The sequence below is a fragment of the Anomaloglossus baeobatrachus genome, chromosome 10 (assembly GCF_048569485.1).
Source record: "Anomaloglossus baeobatrachus isolate aAnoBae1 chromosome 10, aAnoBae1.hap1, whole genome shotgun sequence".
Taxonomy (NCBI): Eukaryota; Metazoa; Chordata; class Amphibia; order Anura; family Aromobatidae; genus Anomaloglossus; species Anomaloglossus baeobatrachus.
Window position 1 is genome coordinate 194,588,096 of NC_134362.1, and position 20,728 is coordinate 194,608,823.

Consider the following 20,728-nt stretch of genomic DNA (forward strand, 5'->3'; position numbering starts at 1 on the left):
AGTTTCAGTTTGGAAGTTCAGTGCAGAGCACTGAGGAGAAAGGATCTGCAGGTTGGAAGCTGGCTTTAGCTCACCTCAGGATCCACTGACCAATTCCAGGCCTAGCTGAGGGTCTGAGGAAAGGAGAAAGAGTACACAGAGGAACATTCCTGGGAGACAGAGCATTGCAGAGCTCATCCCCAGTGGAGCACACAGAACGGATGCTGGATCCGAGACTGCAGGTTACGTACTGCACAGTTACCACCAGAGAAGTGAAGATTCCAGATCTTTCACCTGTACCACAGACACAAGCAACAAGCGCAGAGTTCAGGAACATACTAGTAAGGACTCGAGTTGCCTGTCAGGTCGGTACCGAGGAGCACAGAGCCAGCTGCATAGTTCACGCAGCAGCAGGGCTACAGACACACAGTGCAGGCAAGGAAGCCAAAACGGCCCGGCTGGGTGGGAGAAACCCTGAACCCCTCACAGACTCCGTGGACAGTACTCTGCTGAATAACATCATCAGTAAAGGACAAAGAAACTGCAAAACCGTGAGTCTGCCTGTTTATTGTGCTCGTGTCCTGCACTCCCCCCATAGACTACTAACACACTGCCCCGGGGAAAAGGCTCTACCCGTGGGGAGCCGTCCCATCTCAAGCTGCCTTCCATCACCCCGGAGGTTCTGCAGCAGCGGTGGTCATCTCTGATCACATTCCACGGGTGGCGTCACGAACATAACCCCCCTTTTTATTGTGGAACCAGGGAGCACAGACCGGGTCACGACACCGTGATCCCCTTTCCAGAAGCGACCCCTTGGCCCGGTTCTGGGTATCCCCTTAACCCCTGGCGACACAACTTTGGCGTCACGAACAGGATGCGGACTGGACCCGGCTGCAACCCGGGTGACGTGTGCCTGTAAAGACTTATTGCATAGCATAAAAGACTTGCACTGTGAATTGTTGCAACAAAGAACGGACTTTAAACTTTGCAAAGATACCTGGAAAAATCCAAAAACATCATTGGTAAAATTTTCCAGGCGCCATCTTTAGTCGCGCCATTAGCTGCTACGCGCGGGAAAACATCGCGCCTAAACTAAGACTCCGCCCACCGCTTGCAGAGGAGGTGCGCTCGGTGCTGCGACCCGAACGAAAACGCAGAAAAGTGTCCCAGGCTTGCTGTCAAGAAGACTGGTGAAATTAACTAAGGGGGCGCAAAGATGTCGCAGCAGGGAGACGCTGTTGTACCCGGCGGTGCAGCGGCACCTATCATGCCGTTCCTGATGCCGTACACCCCGGGTGCAGTGTGGCTGCCGCAGTACTCTGGTGAGCCCAACACACTTAATGACTTTATCGGAAAGCTAAAAATCTACTACAGCATGTACCCCCTGACAGAAGCTCAGCGTGTTGGTATGCTTATGGGACAGTTAACTGGCAATGCCCAGCGGGAGGCTACATCCTGGCCGGACGATGCAAAGGACACTGTAGAGCATATAATAGCTGGACTAAAAGCAGCTTTTGAATCCACTGCTGGCAGCCGGGCTAAAATGAGGTTCTTTGGATGCAAGCAAAAACCTAGAGAGAGCGCAAGAGACTTTGCCTTAAACTTGCAGGAGGCGCTCAGAGCACTTAAATTAGCAGAACCTGCCTTAGCCCCTGGAGCAGATAAGCTGCTGATAGACCAATTCCTGGATGGACTCTCATCCCCTTCCCACCGGGGACAACTGAGCATGATGGTGATCCAGGATCCAGGACTAACATTTGCCCAGCTAAAGGATAGAGCCATCCGCCTCCAGCAGGTGGAGGAGCCGCAGGATATAGACTCTGTTCAACACCTTACAGTGGCACCCCAGCAGCCAGTAGTGCCGGTGACATCGGCCATGTCAGCGGCTGTTGCTAACCACCTGGAGCCGATCACTAATGAGGCTCTACATCAAAAGCTTGAAGCCCTTACAGACACTATTGCTTCCATGGCTAGAATCGTCCAGGAGCTGCGTGGATCCAAGTCTGCACCCAAGATTGAGCTGACGACCAGCAAGGAGGATGTCCCATGGGTGAGGCCTAGGAGATACCAAGCGACGAGAGGACGACCCAGCGACCGCTACCAGCCGGATGGACAGCCCATTTGCCGCCGTTGCAATGAGCCAGGTCACTTTGCCCGTGAATGTGCTTTAAATGGGGATCCCCTGGGGAGGCGGGCCGCTCCTCAGGAATGAACTCTCAAGGTCCTTCACCCTGGCACGACAAGTATGTGGGGGGACGTCCAGTCATCCCCATCGTGCTGGATGGCATTCCGCTCAACGCCTTGCTGGACACTGGTTCCCAAATATCATCAATTCCGCATGTCCTTTATAAGAGGTACTGGGCTGATTCAGACGTTAGCAGTGGTCCATCTAATGTTGCATTGAATATATGGGCTAGCAATGGTGAATTAGTACCACAGGTTGGTTTCAGAGAAATGACCATTAAGATTGGGAGAGTAGAATTGCAGAATCAGGGTATTATCATTGTTGATGTTGACCGACGAGAACGTGAACCAACTATGCTGCTAGGAATGAATGTAATTGAAAATTGTTTTGCAGAGGTAATTACTGTCTTGCAGCAGATCGTCGAGACTGCCAAACCTGGGCAACAGAGACTCCTGCAGAAGGAAATTAAAGCCTTGATGCTGAAGCAGCAGGTAGAAATGTCAGGAGGTGAAATTGGCAGTGCAAGGGTAAGTGACCCAATACCTATTGTAATTCCTCCCAAAACTGAAATGCTGGTCTGGTGTAGAGCCGCAATAGGCATCAGAGGGCGAGACTATCAGGCCCTGGTAGAACCCGTGTACTCAGACAGTAGGCCCACTGTACTGACGGCCAGAGGAATAGTTGAGGTACATCGGGGAAGAGTGCCAATACGCCTTCTAAATTGTGGGGAAGATGAGGTCACCCTACCTAAGTATGCTACCATGGCTAAGCTATATACGGTTGATAACAACGCCATCACCACCGTTGAGCCCTTGAAGCCGTCAAGTCAGGCGGAAGACAATGGCTCAGAGGGAAAGCTGGAGGATTGGTGCCAAAAGCTACATGTAGGTACCGATTCTACACCCTCCCATCAAAAGCATGGAGTATACAGGGTAGTGAAAGAATATGAACAAATATTCAGCAAACACCCATTAGACTTTGGGCAGATCAAAGGGGTAGAGCACACTATACCCACTGGTAACCATCCACCAATAAAGGAGAGGTATAGACCAGTACCACCAGCTCACTACCAATGCGCCAAAGACATGCTCAAAGAAATGAAAGAAGCAGGGGTAATAAGAGACAGTTGTAGCCCCTGGGCAGCCCCACTAGTGCTAGTTAAGAAAAAAGATGGGACCATGAGGATGTGTGTAGACTACAGACGGATCAACCGCATTACACACAAGGATGCATACCCATTACCTAGGATAGAAGAGTCATTCGCTGCATTAAAATCCGCTACTTACTTTTCCACCCTAGATCTGACTAGTGGGTATTGGCAAGTTCCTGTGGCAGAGGCTGATAAGGAGAAGACAGCGTTCACCACGCCGATGGGCCTCTGTGAGTTCAATTGTATGCCGTTTGGACTCTGCAACGCGCCTGGTACCTTCCAGCGAATGATGGAGTGCTGCCTAGGACATAAGAACTTTGAAACTGTCCTCCTGTACCTGGATGACGTCATAGTCTACTCCAAGACCTATGAACAGCATCTACAAGACCTGGCAGAAGTGTTTGAAGCCTTATCCGGATACGGCATGAAAATCAAGCCATCCAAGTGTCACCTTCTAAAGCCAAGGGTACAGTACCTGGGACATGTCGTGAGCTCAGAAGGGGTAGCACCAGATCCTGAAAAAGTTACCGTGATCAGAGATTGGCCGAGACCCACCAGCGTGAAAGAGGTGAGGCAATTCCTGGGACTGGTGGGCTACTATAGAAGATTTATAAAAGGGTTCACGAAGCTAGCAGCTCCCCTACAAGACATCCTGGTAGGACAGTCAAAGAAGTCTGCAGCCCGAAATCCTCCTTTCCAGTGGAGTGATGAGAGAGAAGAGTCCTTTAAGAAGTTGAAGTGGGCACTGACAGGAGAAGAGATCCTGGCATATCCAGATTACCATCAACCCTTCATTTTGTACACGGATGCCAGCAACGTAGGACTGGGAGCAGTATTGTCTCAAAAGCAGGAAGGCAAGGAGAAAGTTATTGCTTTTGCAAGCAGGAAGCTCCGGCCTACAGAAAGAAACCCAGAGAATTACAGCTCCTTCAAGTTAGAACTACTGGCAGTAGTTTGGGCTGTAACAGAGCGTTTCAAACACTACCTGGCAGCTGCAGAATTTACCATCTTTACTGACAACAATCCATTGACCCACCTGGACTCTGCAAAATTAGGTGCACTGGAACAGCGATGGATAGCCCGACTGTCAAACTACAACTTTGTCATCAAGTACAGGGCAGGCCACAAGAATGGGAATGCAGATGCCTTATCCCGGATGCCACACTCGGGGGACGTGGAAGAGGAACCGGAGGGACTGGAAGAAATTGAGCTGCCGGCCTTTCACCGTCCTAAGGTGGGACAGTATCAACCAAGTGTCTACCAAAAACAACAGCAGGCAACTCTCAACCCATTAGCACACCACGGATGGGCTGACACACAAGACAGCGATCCAGCTGTGAAGCTAGTGAAAGGACTGCTTACACAACAAGGTGCTTACCCTAATCAGAATGCCCCAGCTGAGACGCAACATCTCTGGAAGGAGAGAGGTAAATTGTTCCTGTACCAAGGGAAGCTCTGTAGAAGGCACACCAATCCAAAAACACATGAGTTGGTCTGGCAGATCATCGTGCCCAAGAGAGATGTCAAGATGGTTCTGGAAGCTTACCACAACGGTGCTGGTCATTTTGGTTGGAAAAAGTTGGAAGTGCTCTTAAGAGAAAGATTCTACTGGGTTGGCATGAGAAAATCAATTGAAGATTGGTGTAGAAAATGCGGACCGTGCAACCTCAGAAGAAAGGATCAACAGAACCAGAGAGCTCCACTCCAGTCCATAGTAACCAAGCAACCACTCGAGCTAGTCGCATTAGACCACGTCAAGTTGTCACCAAGCCGGTCCGGCTATGTCTATGCCTTAACCATCGTGGACCATTACTCACGCTTCTTAGTGGTGGTACCCGTGAAAGACCTTACAGCTAGAACAGCAGCTAAAGCATTCCAGACGTACTTTTGCAGACCCCATGGTTACCCAGAACAAGTCCTTGCAGATCAAGGTCCAGCTTTTGAATCACAGATTTTCCAAGAATTCTGCAACATGTATGGCTGTAAAAAGATCCGCACAACAGCATACCATCCCCAAACAAATGGCTTATGTGAGAAGATGAACCATATTGTGATTGACCTGTTGAAGACCTTACCAGAGTCAGAAAGAAATCAATGGCCAGAGAAATTGCCAGACTTGGTGGACTTGTACAATCATGTCCCGGTGAGTTCTACAAACTGCACCCCCGCTTACCTCATGCGTGCAAGGCCCGGTAAACTGCCAATTGATTTAGATATGGGAATTCTGAAGCCAGATGCAGAAGTTCAAGAATCCAATTGGGATACCCTACGTCAGCAGCAGTATCGCCAAGTACAAGAGTGCGTAGAGAAAAGTCTCCAACAAGCTAGGGGAAGACAGGAGAGAAACTTCAACCAGCATGCTCTAGCAACCCCATTGCAACCTGGTGACCAAGTTCTCAAGAGGAAACGACGCACAAACAAATTGGATAATCAGTGGGAAACCACCCCATATACAGTCTTACCATCAAGTATGGATAATCCCAAAGTGTGTCTCATCAGTAAGGATGAAGGAAGGACATCAGCTGTCGTGTCAAGAGATCAACTCAAACCGTGTCCTGAAACCCTGAAGACACCAGAAGTCACCTTACCCATACAGGTACAACCTGTCAAGAAGGAAGAAGATGTGTTCCATACAGTCTTAGGAGATTTCCCAAAAACATGGCCAAATTACTATGGAGCAGTAGTAGTCCCAATGATCGCCTTCCCTCAAGTGGTGGAACCACAATCAGAACCCATTCCACAAGAAGTCTCAAGACAAGAAGAACTGGAAGTCGAAACCGTAGAGGAAGAACAGATTCCTGGTCCCAGTGAGCTTGCCAGTCCTACAGTCAGCCCCCCATCCTCACAAGTACCAGAAACACCAAATAGGTACACTTCCACCCACACCATTATGCTAAGTACACCCAGTACACCAACAGTACGCAGATCACAGCGTAGTACTCAGGGTCAGATACCAGCAAGATATAAAGACTAATGTGGAATTGCATATAAAATGTACATATGTTATAATGTTTATATGAAAAACCGTAACAGTTTAGTGTACAGAAAAGGTGAGAGAAGAGTGGTGTAAGGTGGCAGCACGGAGAGTTACAACTTGATCACATTGTTGGTGGCCCGAGGGCCGTGAGGCCTACTGCACTTATGACCAGAGTAGAGACACCTTTAAGAAGTGTTTGTTGATTGAAATGTTTATTTAATTGCAACGTTAAGACCAAAAGCCCAGTACCTACAGAGACTATACTGTATGAACACTTATATATTTTTGAACATTTTGGACTCTTTTTGAGCTTTAAGGTTTTTGTATTTTTTCCTTTTGAGACTCTGTATATATACAATTGTTGTGATAACTTGTTTGTTTGTTTCACAGTCCCGGAGTACTGTTCTTCACTAAGGGGGAATGTGGCACCCCAGGGTTGCCACAGTAACAACACAAAGGGTTAACTCCCCACACACAACACCAAGACCTCCTGGCCAGAAGGGGGAGACCAAGCTGCTTCCCTGTACATTCTGCTGGGAGGGAGGAAATGGTCAGAAGTAGTTTCAGGGTAGTTTCAGTTTGGAAGTTCAGTGCAGAGCACTGAGGAGACAGGATCTCTGGAGGTTGGAAGCTGGCTTTAGCTCACCTCAGGATCCACTGACCAATTCCAGGCCTAGCTGAGGGTCTGAGGAAAGGAGAAAGCGTACACAAAGGAACATTCCTGGGAGACAGAGCATTGCAGAGCTCATCCCCAGTGGAGCACACAGAACGGATGCTGGATCCGAGACTGCAGGTTACATACTGCACAGTTACCACCAGAGAAGTGAAGATTCCAGATCTTTCACCTGTACCACAGACACAAGCAACAAGCGCAGAGTTCAGGAACATACTAATAAGGACTCGAGTTGCCTGTCAGGTCGGTACCGAGGAGCACAGAGCCAGCTGCATAGTTCACGCAGCAGCAGGGCTACAGACACACAGTGCAGGCAAGGAAGCCAAAACGGCCCGGCTGGGTGGGAGAAACCCTGAACCCCTCACAGACTCCGTGGACAGTACTCTGCTGAATAACATCATCAGTAAAAGACAAAGAAACTGCAAAACCGTGAGTCTGCCTGTTTATTGTGCTCGTGTCCTGCACTCCCCCCATAGACTAACATACTGCCCCGGGGAAAAGGCTCTACCCGTGGGGAGCCGTCCCATCTCAAGCTGCCTTCCATCACCCCGGAGGTTCTGCAGCAGCGGTGGTCATCTCTGATCACATTCCACGGGTGGCGTCACGAACATAACCCCCCTTTTTATTGTGGAACCAGGGAGCACAGACCGGGTCACGACACCGTGATCCCCTTTCCAGAAGCGACCCCTTGGCCCGGTTCTGGGTATCCCCTTAACCCCTGGCGACACACAATAACAACAGGAACCTTTCTAGAAGCAGCCCAGGAGCTGCAGAGGGGAATCTGTTATTTTCATTGTGAAATTTCTGCTGACAGTTTCCCTTTAACTGGTAGGGCAGCCAGGATAAAGCAGAGCTGAAGCTGTTGGGAAGCTAGGACCCAGCAGCTCCACAGGCAGGAGACCACTGATCGGTAAGCTAATAGAAGCCTGCAGATGCCACTCTGCATAGGTTATTACTGGCCAGTGCTATCTGCAGGAGAGAGAAGTGCTGATTGCATGGTCTCCTCAGCTTCCTGACTCCCCGCGTGTCTGCAGCAGTGAGAAGCCGCACAGGGGGAATCAGAGAACAGCTGCAGAGAAACGCAGGCTCCGGGACTGGGGGGGTCGGCTCTGGTGCAGGGGGGGGGGCTCTGCTGCAGGGGGGGGTCGCTCTGCTGCAGGGGGTGATTCATACCTCAGCAGCAGTCACAGGAGTAGGTGCGCGCTCGGCTCTGTAATGAATAGTAGAAGGGAGAAACAGCGAGGCGGGGCTACAGTGGGTGGGTGGAGCCGGGACAAACAGCCTCACGGGCGGGAGCCGGGATCAAAGGCTCAGAAGAGGGACTGTCCCGCTGTATCCGGGACGGTTGGGAGGTATGTTATAGATTGCCCATAGGTTCCTATGTTAACAAGTATGCCATCTCTTACTGGATGCATGTCACTGCACTAGACAGTATTTGACAGTGCAAGGACACGCCTGTCATTTCCAGGAGGAACAACAGAGGGACGGCACAATGTAGAGTTCTATGATAATGTGATGCCCTGGCAAAACCAGGTAGTCACAGAGGTTGTACAAATCTCTCAGGTGCAGGACTCCATACTCCTTGGCGTTCCAACACAAAACCCACACCCAGATGTACAACACCAGCCAGCAAAACCTAGTCACCCCCCATGACAATAGGGACACACCAGTGGGCGGGACCAGGTGGATGGGATCCTGAGGTGTCCTGGGAGGGAACAAGACAGACAAGTGGAGGAGAGCAAAGTGTGCAGTCAGACAGTGGAAGTGAGAGGAGTGGAGTGACAGCGGAGTCAGAGGTTGGGGCCCCTGGACTACCGGACTACTGACTAAGCGGTAGACGGCAAGCAGGACCATAGGTGACGGAGATGCGGTCGCGAGAGACCTTAAGTGGACCGGGGCAGGGTTTCAGCCCGCCGGTGCCGACAGCGGGAATTCGGTCCGGAGGCCGTACACAGTCGGGGTGCCTGGACCCTAGGACGAGGAAGGTTTCAAGCCCCTTGACAATTGACCAGCCGGGGACAAGGTTTCAGGCCTTGTTCCACAGTAAGCCCAGAGAGCGAAACGGAAGCCCAATGCGGGGGATAGGGTGTCCGCCAGAACCCACAGAGATCCCAAGAGTCAGATTTCGCGGGCCACAGCTCCCAAAAATACACAGTACCGGGAGTGGACTTCCCCATTCCAAGCGGAGTCGTCCCATTGAAGACACAAGCCTGAGCGCAGGAGGAAGGGATCCCTGTTTTCTACATCAGGGTGTGGGACCCGAATACACCCGCTGGAGGCATCCGGTCACTGGCAACTTGGTTCACCACAGGACTCGGTGTACAATTTTTTGGAACTGGAGTACACCATTCATCCCCGGTCCAACCCTGCATGACACTCTTCGCGGCCATCACTCCCGTTCATCTGGGCCCTGGGATTTCACCTTGCTGCCCAACTCCATCAGCTCCAGGCGGCAACCCACAGGTGGCGTCACTGACAGACTATCCCCCTGTAAATACCCCCTTCCTACGGTTGTGAGGACATACAGCTGCATGAGCCCGGGTCCGGCTGCGGCTCGAGCCACAGTAACGAGCCCGGATCCGAGCACCCCCTTGCAGAGGTCCGGCCCCCGTCCGCAACAATAATATGCTTGAAAAATATTGTTTTATGCAAGTTTAGGAAAGTAGAGCAGACAGGACTGAATAAAGGGTGCAGGGCACAAGGATCTAAAGGCGCTAAATCCAGTCTCTGTATCACACCGGCTCGATGACGATCCGCCATGACGGTGTATTGAACAATGAATGGGTTACAGCCCTTATTACAACGCAGTTAACCCTTACATGCCTGAAATTCCAAAACTTCGTTTCTCTCGTTTTCCGTGGCTGTCAAGTCCTTTTTTTTCCCCTTTATCTTCCACTTTGCGAGTCCCTCGGGTCCCGTGTAATACAAATAGCGTCGGGCTTATTACATAATTGTGCATTTTACAGCACATTCTCTCGGAACAAAAGACCGGCCTCGCTCAACCCACATCGGAGGCTGAAAATAGACGAAGAAGAGAAGGAAAGAAATCCGGAGAGTGAGCAGAACTGTAACAGTCTGCAGCGCTGACATTGTTTACCCGAGCTGCAGAACATGAAGCCTATCATTAACTGTCAGCTCCGCACCAACTAAGCTAGAAGCTGCCCCCTAGTGGCAAAAGTGGGGCTTTTCAGATTTATTTTTTTTACTTTTTTTTTGCAAAAAAATTAATTGACCTACATTATATGACATTTGGAAAGTGGGTTGTGAGGGCGACAATGCGGCACGTCAATGCGGCCGCCGTCCATGGGGCACGAGTATAAGGAGACCGACGTATTTAGGGGCTGGTAGACACATTAAAGGGGTTGTCCACTGCTTTGATATTGATGACCTCTCCTTAGAATACCATGAGTCGGATCCTCCATCGATCACGATGGCAGCGCTGTGTAGTGGCCGTTTTTAGGTATTGCAGATCAGCTTCTATTGAAAGGAATAAGAGCTGAACCACAGTAGCCACATACCTGATCGGTGGATAGATCATCAATATCAATCACATGTTATGCTTGACAGACAGTCCTGTGGTGTCTGGCTGTAGAAGGTCGCAGCATTTGACTACACAAGCTGCTCTCTGACTTTCCCTTTTTCCCTTCCTGGGGTTTATCCCTTTATCTTTAGGACCCTGCTGATTTCTTCACCTTTTCAGCTGTTAATCTTCAGCACATCCCATTGTGTCTGTAAATACTTTCATTCCCCCTTACTCTGTGCTGATTGATAGGTCTGATACCCATAACATCTCACCCCCTTGCTCTGTGCTGGTGATAGGCTTTAAAACCTTCTACTGGTTTTGAGTGCAAGCCATCAGCTTGTACTCATCTGGAGAAACTTTGTTGTTGTTGCAGTCCCTCTCCCTGAGTAATCTGGAGATAGGTTTTATCATACTTTCCCCTGTTTGTGGTCCCTCTGTCTTCTTTAGGGCTTAGTGGGGTTGACTAAGTGCTCATCCCATCCGTTCCCTACCTAGGACCAATTTCAGGGTCAGCCAGGGTCAGGTATCCTGCTCGGCGCATAGGTGTGGAACCTATCCAGGGTGATGAGGGAAGCCAGGGGCCAGCAGTAGGTTTGGTCAGGGGTCACAGTCTCCCCCTTCCCTAGACACAGGGTTTCCCTTCCCCCTACCTTTCGCCATTCACTTGGCACTTCCCCATACCTAGAGTGACAGGATAGTGAACAAATCTAAAAAAAAGTTTTCTTTCATCTATAAACATCTCCACACCTGTCTATAGGTTGTGTCTGGTATTGCAGACCAGTTACATGGAAGTGAATGGAACTTACCTGCAATTTGCAATTGTCCCTCTGGGTCAAGAGAACGCCCGATGTGCGGTGAACACAGGAGGAAAACCATCGAAAACGTAAAGGAAGGCCCTGACAATAGGGAGAGGGGTCACCACCTCACACTCAAATGTGAATGATCCTTGTACTTAATAACATCCCTAGACGGGTCATTCCCCCGTGCACCGTCACATGCCTAGCCTCTCACCGACTTTGATCTTAACCTGACTAGGGTGTTGGCTAGCGGGACACTAGTCCCACTGCTACAGTAATCCCACTACTAGAATAAAACAACACAAGGTAAGAAAAGCAGGTGGGGAAAGACACATCAAAGGCACTTTTTGGTTGCTTCAGCAGGAAACTTCACAGCTGCAACTGAAATGACACCACAGCTATGCAGAGACAAGCACCTTCAATGTGGTCAAGAGAGAGACTCTATCACCAGCATGGAGTAAAGCCAGGAGTGGGTATATATAGAGGAAGGGCGTGATGATAAAATGCTGCAGCTGTGATTAAGAATAATTTCAGCCAGCAAGGAATAAGCCAAATGTATCAGAATGCCCCTAGGGTTCAGCATAGTTGCCCCCCAAATCCCACTCCAATATTAACACTCCTCATGCGGTCTCCATTCCGTCAACAATTATTAAGAAATTACAACATTCAGTATTGACTCCCATCTATGTTACAGAGTCAATTTATTAGACGACCAGTGGCTTTTGGGGGGCACAAGCAACAATTTGGGATGATCTAAGGGTCTACACACCATCCTCAATCTCTTGGCCCGACCCTCTTGGATATGGACTATTTTCCCCATCAGATCGGAGCGGCTTCTGCAGAGAAGCTTTTCATTTTCTATCCCATTAATTTGCAGAATATCAATGTCCTAATCTGGCGGTGACGGTGAGGATTGTGCCGCCTCAGCTCTCGCTCGTCAGGAGCAGAGTGAAGCATTTGCACAATATCTCCTAAAATGAAAAGGTTTCAGCTTCACTCAGATATAAGGCTATGTCCGCACGTTGCTTTTTACCTGCTTTTTACCTGCTTTTTTGCTGCTTTTTCAACTGCAGCGTTTAATGCCAAAATGGTTGTGTTCTGCTTTTCAAGCAAAGTCTATGGGAATTTGGGTTTCTTGTCCGCACTATGCAGTTCAAACTGCAGCCTTTTTGTTGCAGAACTTTGGTCAAAAACTCCGCTTTGTAGTGCAAAACCCAAATGGCAAAAACAATTGACAGGTCAATTGTTTTTGCCATTTGGGTTTTGCACTGCAAAGCTGAGTTTTTGACCAAAGTTCTGCAACAAAAAGGCTGCAGTTTGAACTGCATAGTGCGGACAAGAAACCCAAATTCCCATAGACTTTGCTTGAAAAGCAGAACACAACCATTTTGGCATTAAACGCTGCAGTTGAAAAAGCAGCAAAAAAGCAGGTAAAAAGCAACGTGCGGACATAGCCTAAGATGGGTCTGAAAATGATCTCCTCCCCCGGCGGCCCCGGTGATGCCTCCATTTCTGACCGGCGTAAATACATGTGATAAGGAAGGTAGATGGCAGCACTGGCGACAATGGTGGGGGCCGGAACACTGGCAGCGCCGCGCCACTCGCCACGTGTAGAGTCCTGTGCCCTACAGAAGAGGGCGAACCGACGGAATTATTATTATTTATTTATAGAGCACCATTGATTCCATGGAATGCCCATAGAAGTGTATGGTATGAATCATCGGTTGAATAGAATCAAAGCCAATGTCTGCACGATCCGGGCTGAATGGATGGAGCCCCATTGCAACCATGATAATACCAGCCATAGTCAGTGACCCCATAAAAGTGCAGCCACAATCAGTGCCCCCATAACATTGCCAGTCACAGTCAGTGCCCCCATAATGGTGCAGCCACAGTCAGTGCTCCATAATAGTGCAGCCACAGTCAGTGCTCCATAATGGTGCAGCCACAGTCAGTGCCTCCATAATGGTGCAGCCACAGTCAGTGCTCCATAATAGTGCAGCCACAGTCAGTGCTCCATAATGGTGCAGCCACAGTCAGTGCTCCATAATGGTGCAGCCACAGTCAGTGCTCCATAATAGTGCAGCCACAGTCAGTGCTCCATAATGGTGCAGCCACAGTCAGTGCTCCATAATGGTGCAGCCACAGTCAGTGCCTCCATAATGGTGCAGCCACAGTCAGTGCTCCATAATGGTGCAGCCACAGTCAGTGTCCCCATAACATTGCCAGTCACAGTCAGTGCCCCCATAATGGTGCAGCCACAGTCAGTGCTCCATAATGGTGCAGCCACAGTCAGTGCTCCATAATGGTGCAGCCATAGTCAGTGCCTCCATAATGGTGCAGCCACAGTCAGTGCCTCCATAATGGTGCAGCCACAGTCAGTGCCTCCATAATGGTGCAGCCACAGTCAGTGCCTCCATAATGGTGCAGCCACAGTCAGTGCCTCCATAATGGTGCAGCCACAGTCAGTGCCTCCATAATGGTGCAGCCACAGTCATTGCCCCATAATGGTGCAGCCACAGTCAGTGCCTCCATAATGGTGCAGCCACAGTCATTGCCCCATAATGGTGCAGCCACAGTCAGTGCCTCCATAATGGTGCAGCCATAGTCAGTGCTCCATAACGGTGCAGCCACAGTCAGTGCCTCCATAATGGTACAGCCACAGTCAGTGCTCCATAATGGTGCAGCCACAGTCAGTGCCCCCATAATGGTGCAGCCACAGTCAGTGCCCCCATAATGGTGCAGCCACAGTCAGTGCTCCATAATGGTGCAGCCACAGTCAGTGCCCCCATAATGGTGCAGCCACAGTCATTGCCCCATAATGGTGCAGCCACAGTCAGTGCCTCCATAATGGTGCAGCCACAGTCAGTGCCTCCATAATGGTGCAGCCACAGTCAGTGCTCCATAATGGTGCAGACACAGTCAGTGCCTCCATAATGGTGCAGCCACAGTCAGTGCTCCATAATGGTGCAGCCACAGTCAGTGCTCCATAATGGTGCAGCCACAGTCAGTGCCTCCATAATGGTGCAGCCATAGTCAGTGCCTCCATAATGGTGCAGCCACAGTCAGTGCCTCCATAATGGTGCAGCCACAGTCAGTGCCTCCATAATGGTGCAGCCACAGTCAGTGCCTCCATAATGGTGCAGCCACAGTCAGTGCCTCCATAATGGTGCAGCCACAGTCAGTGCCTCCATAATGGTGCAGCCATAGTCAGTGCTCCATAACGGTGCAGCCACAGTCAGTGCCCCATAATGGTGCAGCCACAGTCAGTGCCCCATAATAGTGCAGCCACAGTCAGTGCTCCATAATGGTGCAGCCACAGTCAGTGCCTCCATAATGGTGCAGCCACAGTCAGTGCTCCATAATGGTGCAGCCACAGTCAGTGCCCCCATAATGGTGCAGCCACAGTCAGTGCTCCATAATGGTGCAGCCACAGTCAGTGCCCCCATAATGGTGCAGCCACAGTCATTGCCCCATAATGGTGCAGCCACAGTCAGTGCCTCCATAATGGTGCAGCCACAGTCAGTGCCTCCATAATGGTGCAGCCACAGTCAGTGCCCCCATAATGGTGCAGCCACAGTCAGTGCTCCATAATGGTGCAGCCACAGTTAGTGCTCCATAATGGTGCAGCCACAGTCAGTGCCCCATAATGGTGCAGCCAGTCAGTGCCTCCATAATGGTGCAGCCACAGTCAGTGCCCCATAATGGTGCAGCCACAGTTAGTGCCTCCATAATGGTGCAGCCACAGTCAGTGCCTCCATAATGGTGCAGCCACAGTCAGTGCCTCCATAATGGTGCAGCCACAGTCAGTGCCCCCATAATGGTGCAGCCACAGTCAGTGCTTCCATAATGGTGCAGCCACAGTCAGTGCTCCATAATGGTGCAGCCACAGTCAGTGCCCCCATAATGGTGCAGCCATAGTAAGTGCCCCCATAATGGTGCAGCCACAGTCAGTGCCCCCATAATGGTGCAGTCATAGTAAGTGCCCCCATAATGGAGCAATCACAGTCAGTGCTCCATAATGGTGCAGTCACATTCAGTGCCCCTATAATGGTGCAGCCACAGTCAGTGCCCCATAATGGTGCAGCCACAGTCAGTGCTTCCATAATGGTGCAGCCACAGTCAGTGCTCCATAATGGTGCAGTCACAGTCAGTGCCCCATAATAGTGCAGCCACAGTCAGTGCTCCATAATGGTGCAGTCACAGTCAGTGCCCCATAATGGTGCAGCCACAGTTAGTGCCTCCATAATGGTGCAGCCACAGTCAGTGCCTCCATAATGGTGCAGCCACAGTCAGTGCCTCCATAATGGTGCAGCCACAGTCAGTGCCCCATAATGGTGCAGCCACAGTCAGTGCCTCCATAATGGTGCAGCCACAGTCAGTGCTCCATAATAGTGCAGCCACAGTCAGTGCCTCATAATGGTGCAGTCACATTCAGTGCCCCTATAATGGTGCAGCCACAGTCAGTGCCCCATAATGGTGCAGCCACAGTCAGTGCCTCCATAATGGTGCAGCCACAGTCAGTGCCTCCATAATGGTGCAGCCACAGTCAGTGCTCCATAATGGTGCAGCCACAGTCAGTGCCTCCATAATGGTGCAGCCACAGTCAGTGCCCCTATAATGGTGCAGCCACAGTCAGTGCTCCATAATGGTGCAGACACAGTCAGTGCCCCTATAATGATGCAACCACAGTCAGTGCTCCATAATGGTGCAGCCACAGTCAGTGCCTCCATAATGGTGCAGCCACAGTCAGTGCCTCCATAATGGTGCAGCCACAGTCAGTGCTCCATAATGGTGCAGCCACAGTCAGTGCCTCCATAATGGTGCAGCCACAGTCAGTGCCCCCATAATGGTGCAGCCACAGTTAGTGCCTCCATAATGGTGCAGCCACAGTCAGTACCCCATAATGGTGCAGCCACAGTTAGTGCCTCCATAATGGTGCAGCCACATTCAGTGCCTCCATAATGGTGCAGCCACAGTCAGTGCCCCCATAATGGTGCAGCCACAGTTAGTGCCTCCATAATGGTGCAGCCACAGTCAGTGCCTCCATAATGGTGCAGCCACAGTCAGTGCTCCATAATGGTGCAGCCACAGTCAGTGCCCCTATAATGGTGCAGCCATAGTCAGTGCTGCATAATAGTGCAGCCACAGTCAGTGCCCCCATAATGGTGCAGCCACAGTTAGTGCCTCCATAATGGTGCAGCCACAGTCAGTGCCTCCATAATAGTGCAGCCACAGTCAGTGCCCCATAATGGTGCAGCCACAGTCAGTGCCCCCATAATGGTGCAGCCACAGTCAGTGCCACCATAATGGTGCAGCCACAGTCAGTGCCCCATAATGGTGCAGCCACAGTCAGTGCTCCATAATGGTGCAGCCACAGTCATTGCTCCATAATGGTGCAGCCACAGTCAGTGCTCCATAATGGTGCAGCCACAGTCAGTGCCTCCATAATGGTGCAGCCACAGTCAGTGCCTCCATAATGGTGCAGTCACAGTCAGTGCCCCATAATGGTGCAGCCATAGTAAGTGACCCCATAATGGTGCAGCCACAGTCAGTGCCCCCATAATAGTGCAGCCACAGTCAGTGCCCCTATAATGCTGCAGCCACAGTCAGTGCCCCCATAATGGTGCAGCCACAGTCAGTGCCCCCATAATGGTGCAGCCACAGTCAGTGCCGCTATAATGCTGCAGCCACAGTCAGTGCCCCTATAATGGTGCAGCCACATTCAGTGCCCCCATAATGGTGCAGCCACAGTCAGTGCCTCCATAATGGTGCAGCCACAGTCAGTGCTGCATAATGGTGCAGCCACAGTCAGTGCCCCCATAATGGTGCAGCCACAGTCAGTGCCCCCATAATGGTGCAGCCACAGTCAGTGCCGCTATAATGCTGCAGCCACAGTCAGTGCCCCTATAATGGTGCAGCCACATTCAGTGCCCCCATAATGGTGCAGCCACAGTCAGTGCCCCCATAATGGTGCAGCCACAGTCAGTGCTCCATAATGGTGCAGCCACAGTCAGTGCTCCATAATGGTGCAGCCACAGTCAGTGCCCCCATAATGGTGCAGCCACAGTCAGTGCCCCCATAATGGTGCAGCCACAGTCAGTGCCCCATAATGGTGCAGCCACAGTCAGTGCCCCCATAATGGTGCAGCCACAGTCAGTGCCTCCATAATGGTGCAGCCACAGTCAGTGCTCCATAATGGTGCAGCCACAGTCAGTGCTCCATAATGGTGCAGCCACAGTCAGTGCCTCCATAATGGTGCAGCCACAGTCAGTGCCCCATAATAGTGCAGCCACAGTCAGTGCCCCCATAATGGTGCAGCCACAGTCAGTGCCTCCATAATGGTGCAGCCACAGTCAGTGCCTCCATAATAGTGCAGCCACAGTCAGTGCCTCCATAATGGTGCAGCCACAGTCAGTGCCTCCATAATGGTGCAGCCACAGTCAGTGCCTCCATAATAGTGCAGCCACAGTCAGTGCCTCCATAATGGTGCAGCCACAGTCAGTGCCTCCATAATGGTGCAGCCACAGTCAGTGCTCCATAATGGTGCAGCCACAGTCAGTGCCCCCATAATGGTGCAGCCACAGTCAGTGCCCCCATAATGGTGCAGCCACAGTCAGTGCTCCATAATGGTGCAGCCACAGTCAGTGCCCCCATAATGGTGCAGCCACAGTCATTGCCCCATAATGGTGCAGCCACAGTCAGTGCCTCCATAATGGTGCAGCCACAGTCAGTGCCTCCATAATGGTGCAGCCACAGTCAGTGCCCCCATAATGGTGCAGCCACAGTCATTGCCCCATAATGGTGCAGCCACAGTCATTGCCCCATAATGGTGCAGCCACAGTCAGTGCCTCCATAATGGTGCAGCCACAGTCAGTGCCCCCATAATGGTGCAGCCACAGTCAGTGCTCCATAATGGTGCAGCCACAGTTAGTGCTCCATAATGGTGCAGCCACAGTCAGTGCCCCATAATGGTGCAGCCACAGTCAGTGCCTCCATAATGGTGCAGCCACAGTCAGTGCCCCATAATGGTGCAGCCACAGTTAGTGCCTCCATAATGGTGCAGCCACAGTCAGTGCCTCCATAATGGTGCAGCCACAGTCAGTGCCTCCATAATGGTGCAGCCACAGTCAGTGCCCCCATAATGGTGCAGCCACAGTCAGTGCCCCCATAATGGTGCAGCCACAGTCAGTGCCTCCATAATAGTGCAGCCACAGTCAGTGCCTCCATAATGGTGCAGCCACAGTCAGTGCCTCCATAATGGTGCAGCCACAGTCAGTGCTCCATAATGGTGCAGCCACAGTCAGTGCCCCCATAATGGTGCAGCCACAGTCAGTGCCCCCATAATGGTGCAGCCACAGTCAGTGCTCCATAATGGTGCAGCCACAGTCAGTGCCCCCATAATGGTGCAGCCACAGTCATTGCCCCATAATGGTGCAGCCACAGTCAGTGCCTCCATAATGGTGCAGCCACAGTCAGTGCCTCCATAATGGTGCAGCCACAGTCAGTGCCCCCATAATGGTGCAGCCACAGTTAGTGCTCCATAATGGTGCAGCCACAGTCAGTGCCCCATAATGGTGCAGCCACAGTCAGTGCCTCCATAATGGTGCAGCCACAGTCAGTGCCCCATAATGGTGCAGCCACAGTTAGTGCCTCCATAATGGTGCAGCCACAGTCAGTGCCTCCATAATGGTGCAGCCACAGTCAGTGCCTCCATAATGGTGCAGCCACAGTCAGTGCCCCCATAATGGTGCAGCCACAGTCAGTGCCTCCATAATGGTGCAGCCACAGTCAGTGCCCCCATAATGGTGCAGCCACAGTCAGTGCCCCCATAATGGTGCAGCCACAGTCAGTGCCTCCATAATAGTGCAGCCACAGTCAGTGCCTCCATAATGGTGCAGCCACAGTCAGTGCCTCCATAATGGTGCAGCCACAGTCAGTGCTCCATAATGGTGCAGCCACAGTCAGTGCCCCCATAATGGTGCAGCCACAGTCAGTGCCCCCATAATGGTGCAGCCACAGTCAGTGCTCCATAATGGTGCAGCCACAGTCAGTGCCCCCATAATGGTGCAGCCACAGTCATTGCCCCATAATGGTGCAGCCACAGTCAGTGCCTCCATAATGGTGGAGCCACAGTCAGTGCCTCCATAATGGTGCAGCCACAGTCAGTGCCCCCATAATGGTGCAGCCACAGTCAGTGCTCCATAATGGGGCAGCCACAGTTAGTGCTCCATAATGGTGCAGCTACAGTCAGTGCCCCATAATGGTGCAGCCACAGTCAGTGCCTCCATAATGGTGCAGCCACAGTCAGTGCCCCATAATGGTGCAGCCACAGTTAGTGCCTCCATAATGGTGCAGCCACAGTCAGTGCCTCCATAATGGTGCAGCCACAGTCAGTGCCTCCATAATGGTGCAGCCACAGTCAGTGCCCCCATAATGGTGCAGCCACAGTCAGTGCTCCATAATGGTGCAGCCACAGTCAGTGCTCCATAATGGTGCAGCCACAGTCAGTGCTCCATAATGGTGCAGCCACAGTCAGTGCTCCATAATGGTGCAGCCACAGTCAGTGCCCCATAATGGTGCAGCCACAGTCAGTGCCCCATAATGGTGCAGCCATAGTAAGTGCCCCCATAATGGTGCAGCCACAGTCAGTGCCTCCATAATGGTGCAGCCACAGTCAGTGCCCCATAATGGTGCAGCCACAGTTAGTGCCTCCATAATGGTACAGCCACAGTCAGTGCCCCATAATGGTGCAGCCATAGTAAGTGCCCCCATAATGGTGCAGCCACAGTCAGTGCTCCATAATGGTGCAGTCACAGTCAGTGCCCCATAATGGTGCAGCCACAGTTAGTGCCTCCATAATGGTGCAGCCACAGTCAGTGCCTCCATAATGGTGCAGCCACAGTCAGTGCCTCCATAATGGTGCAGCCACAGTCAGTGCTCCATAATGGTGCAGCCACAGTCAGTGCCTCCATAATGGTGCAGCCACAGCCAGTGCCCCCATAATGGTGCAGCCACAGTCAGGTCCCCATAATGGTGCAGCCACAGTCAGTGCCTCCATAATGGTGCAGCCACAGTCAGTGCCCCATAATGGTGCAGCCACAGTCAGTGCCTCCATAATGGTGCAGCCACAGTCAGTGCTCCATAATAGTGCAGCCACAGTCAGTGCCTCATAATGGTGCAGTCACATTCAGTGCCCCTATAATGGTGCAGCCACAGTCAGTGCCCCATAATGGTGCAGCCACAGTCAGTGCCTCCATAATGGTGCAGCCACAGTCAGTGCCTCCATAATGGTGCAGCCACAGTCAGTGCTCCATAATGGTGCAGCCACAGTCAGTGCCTCCATAATGGTGCAGCCACAGTCAGTGCTCCATAATAGCGCAGCCACAGTCAGTGCCCCCATAATGGTGCAGCCACAGTCAGTGCTCCATAATGGTGCAGCCA

General features: G+C 51.5%; 1 protein-coding gene across 1 annotated transcript in view; it reads left to right on the top strand.

Moving 5' to 3' along the window:
- The first annotated feature begins 5,497 nt into the window (after window positions 1-5,497).
- The window catches only part of LOC142254791 (DNA topoisomerase 1-like), a 291,550-nt gene continuing 276,319 nt past the window's right edge, over window positions 5,498-20,728 (top strand). Inside the window, exon 1 of the mRNA XM_075326090.1 lies at window positions 5,498-7,393. The gene's annotated coding sequence lies outside the window, so the exon portion shown is untranslated. The remainder of the gene's footprint in view (window positions 7,394-20,728) is intronic.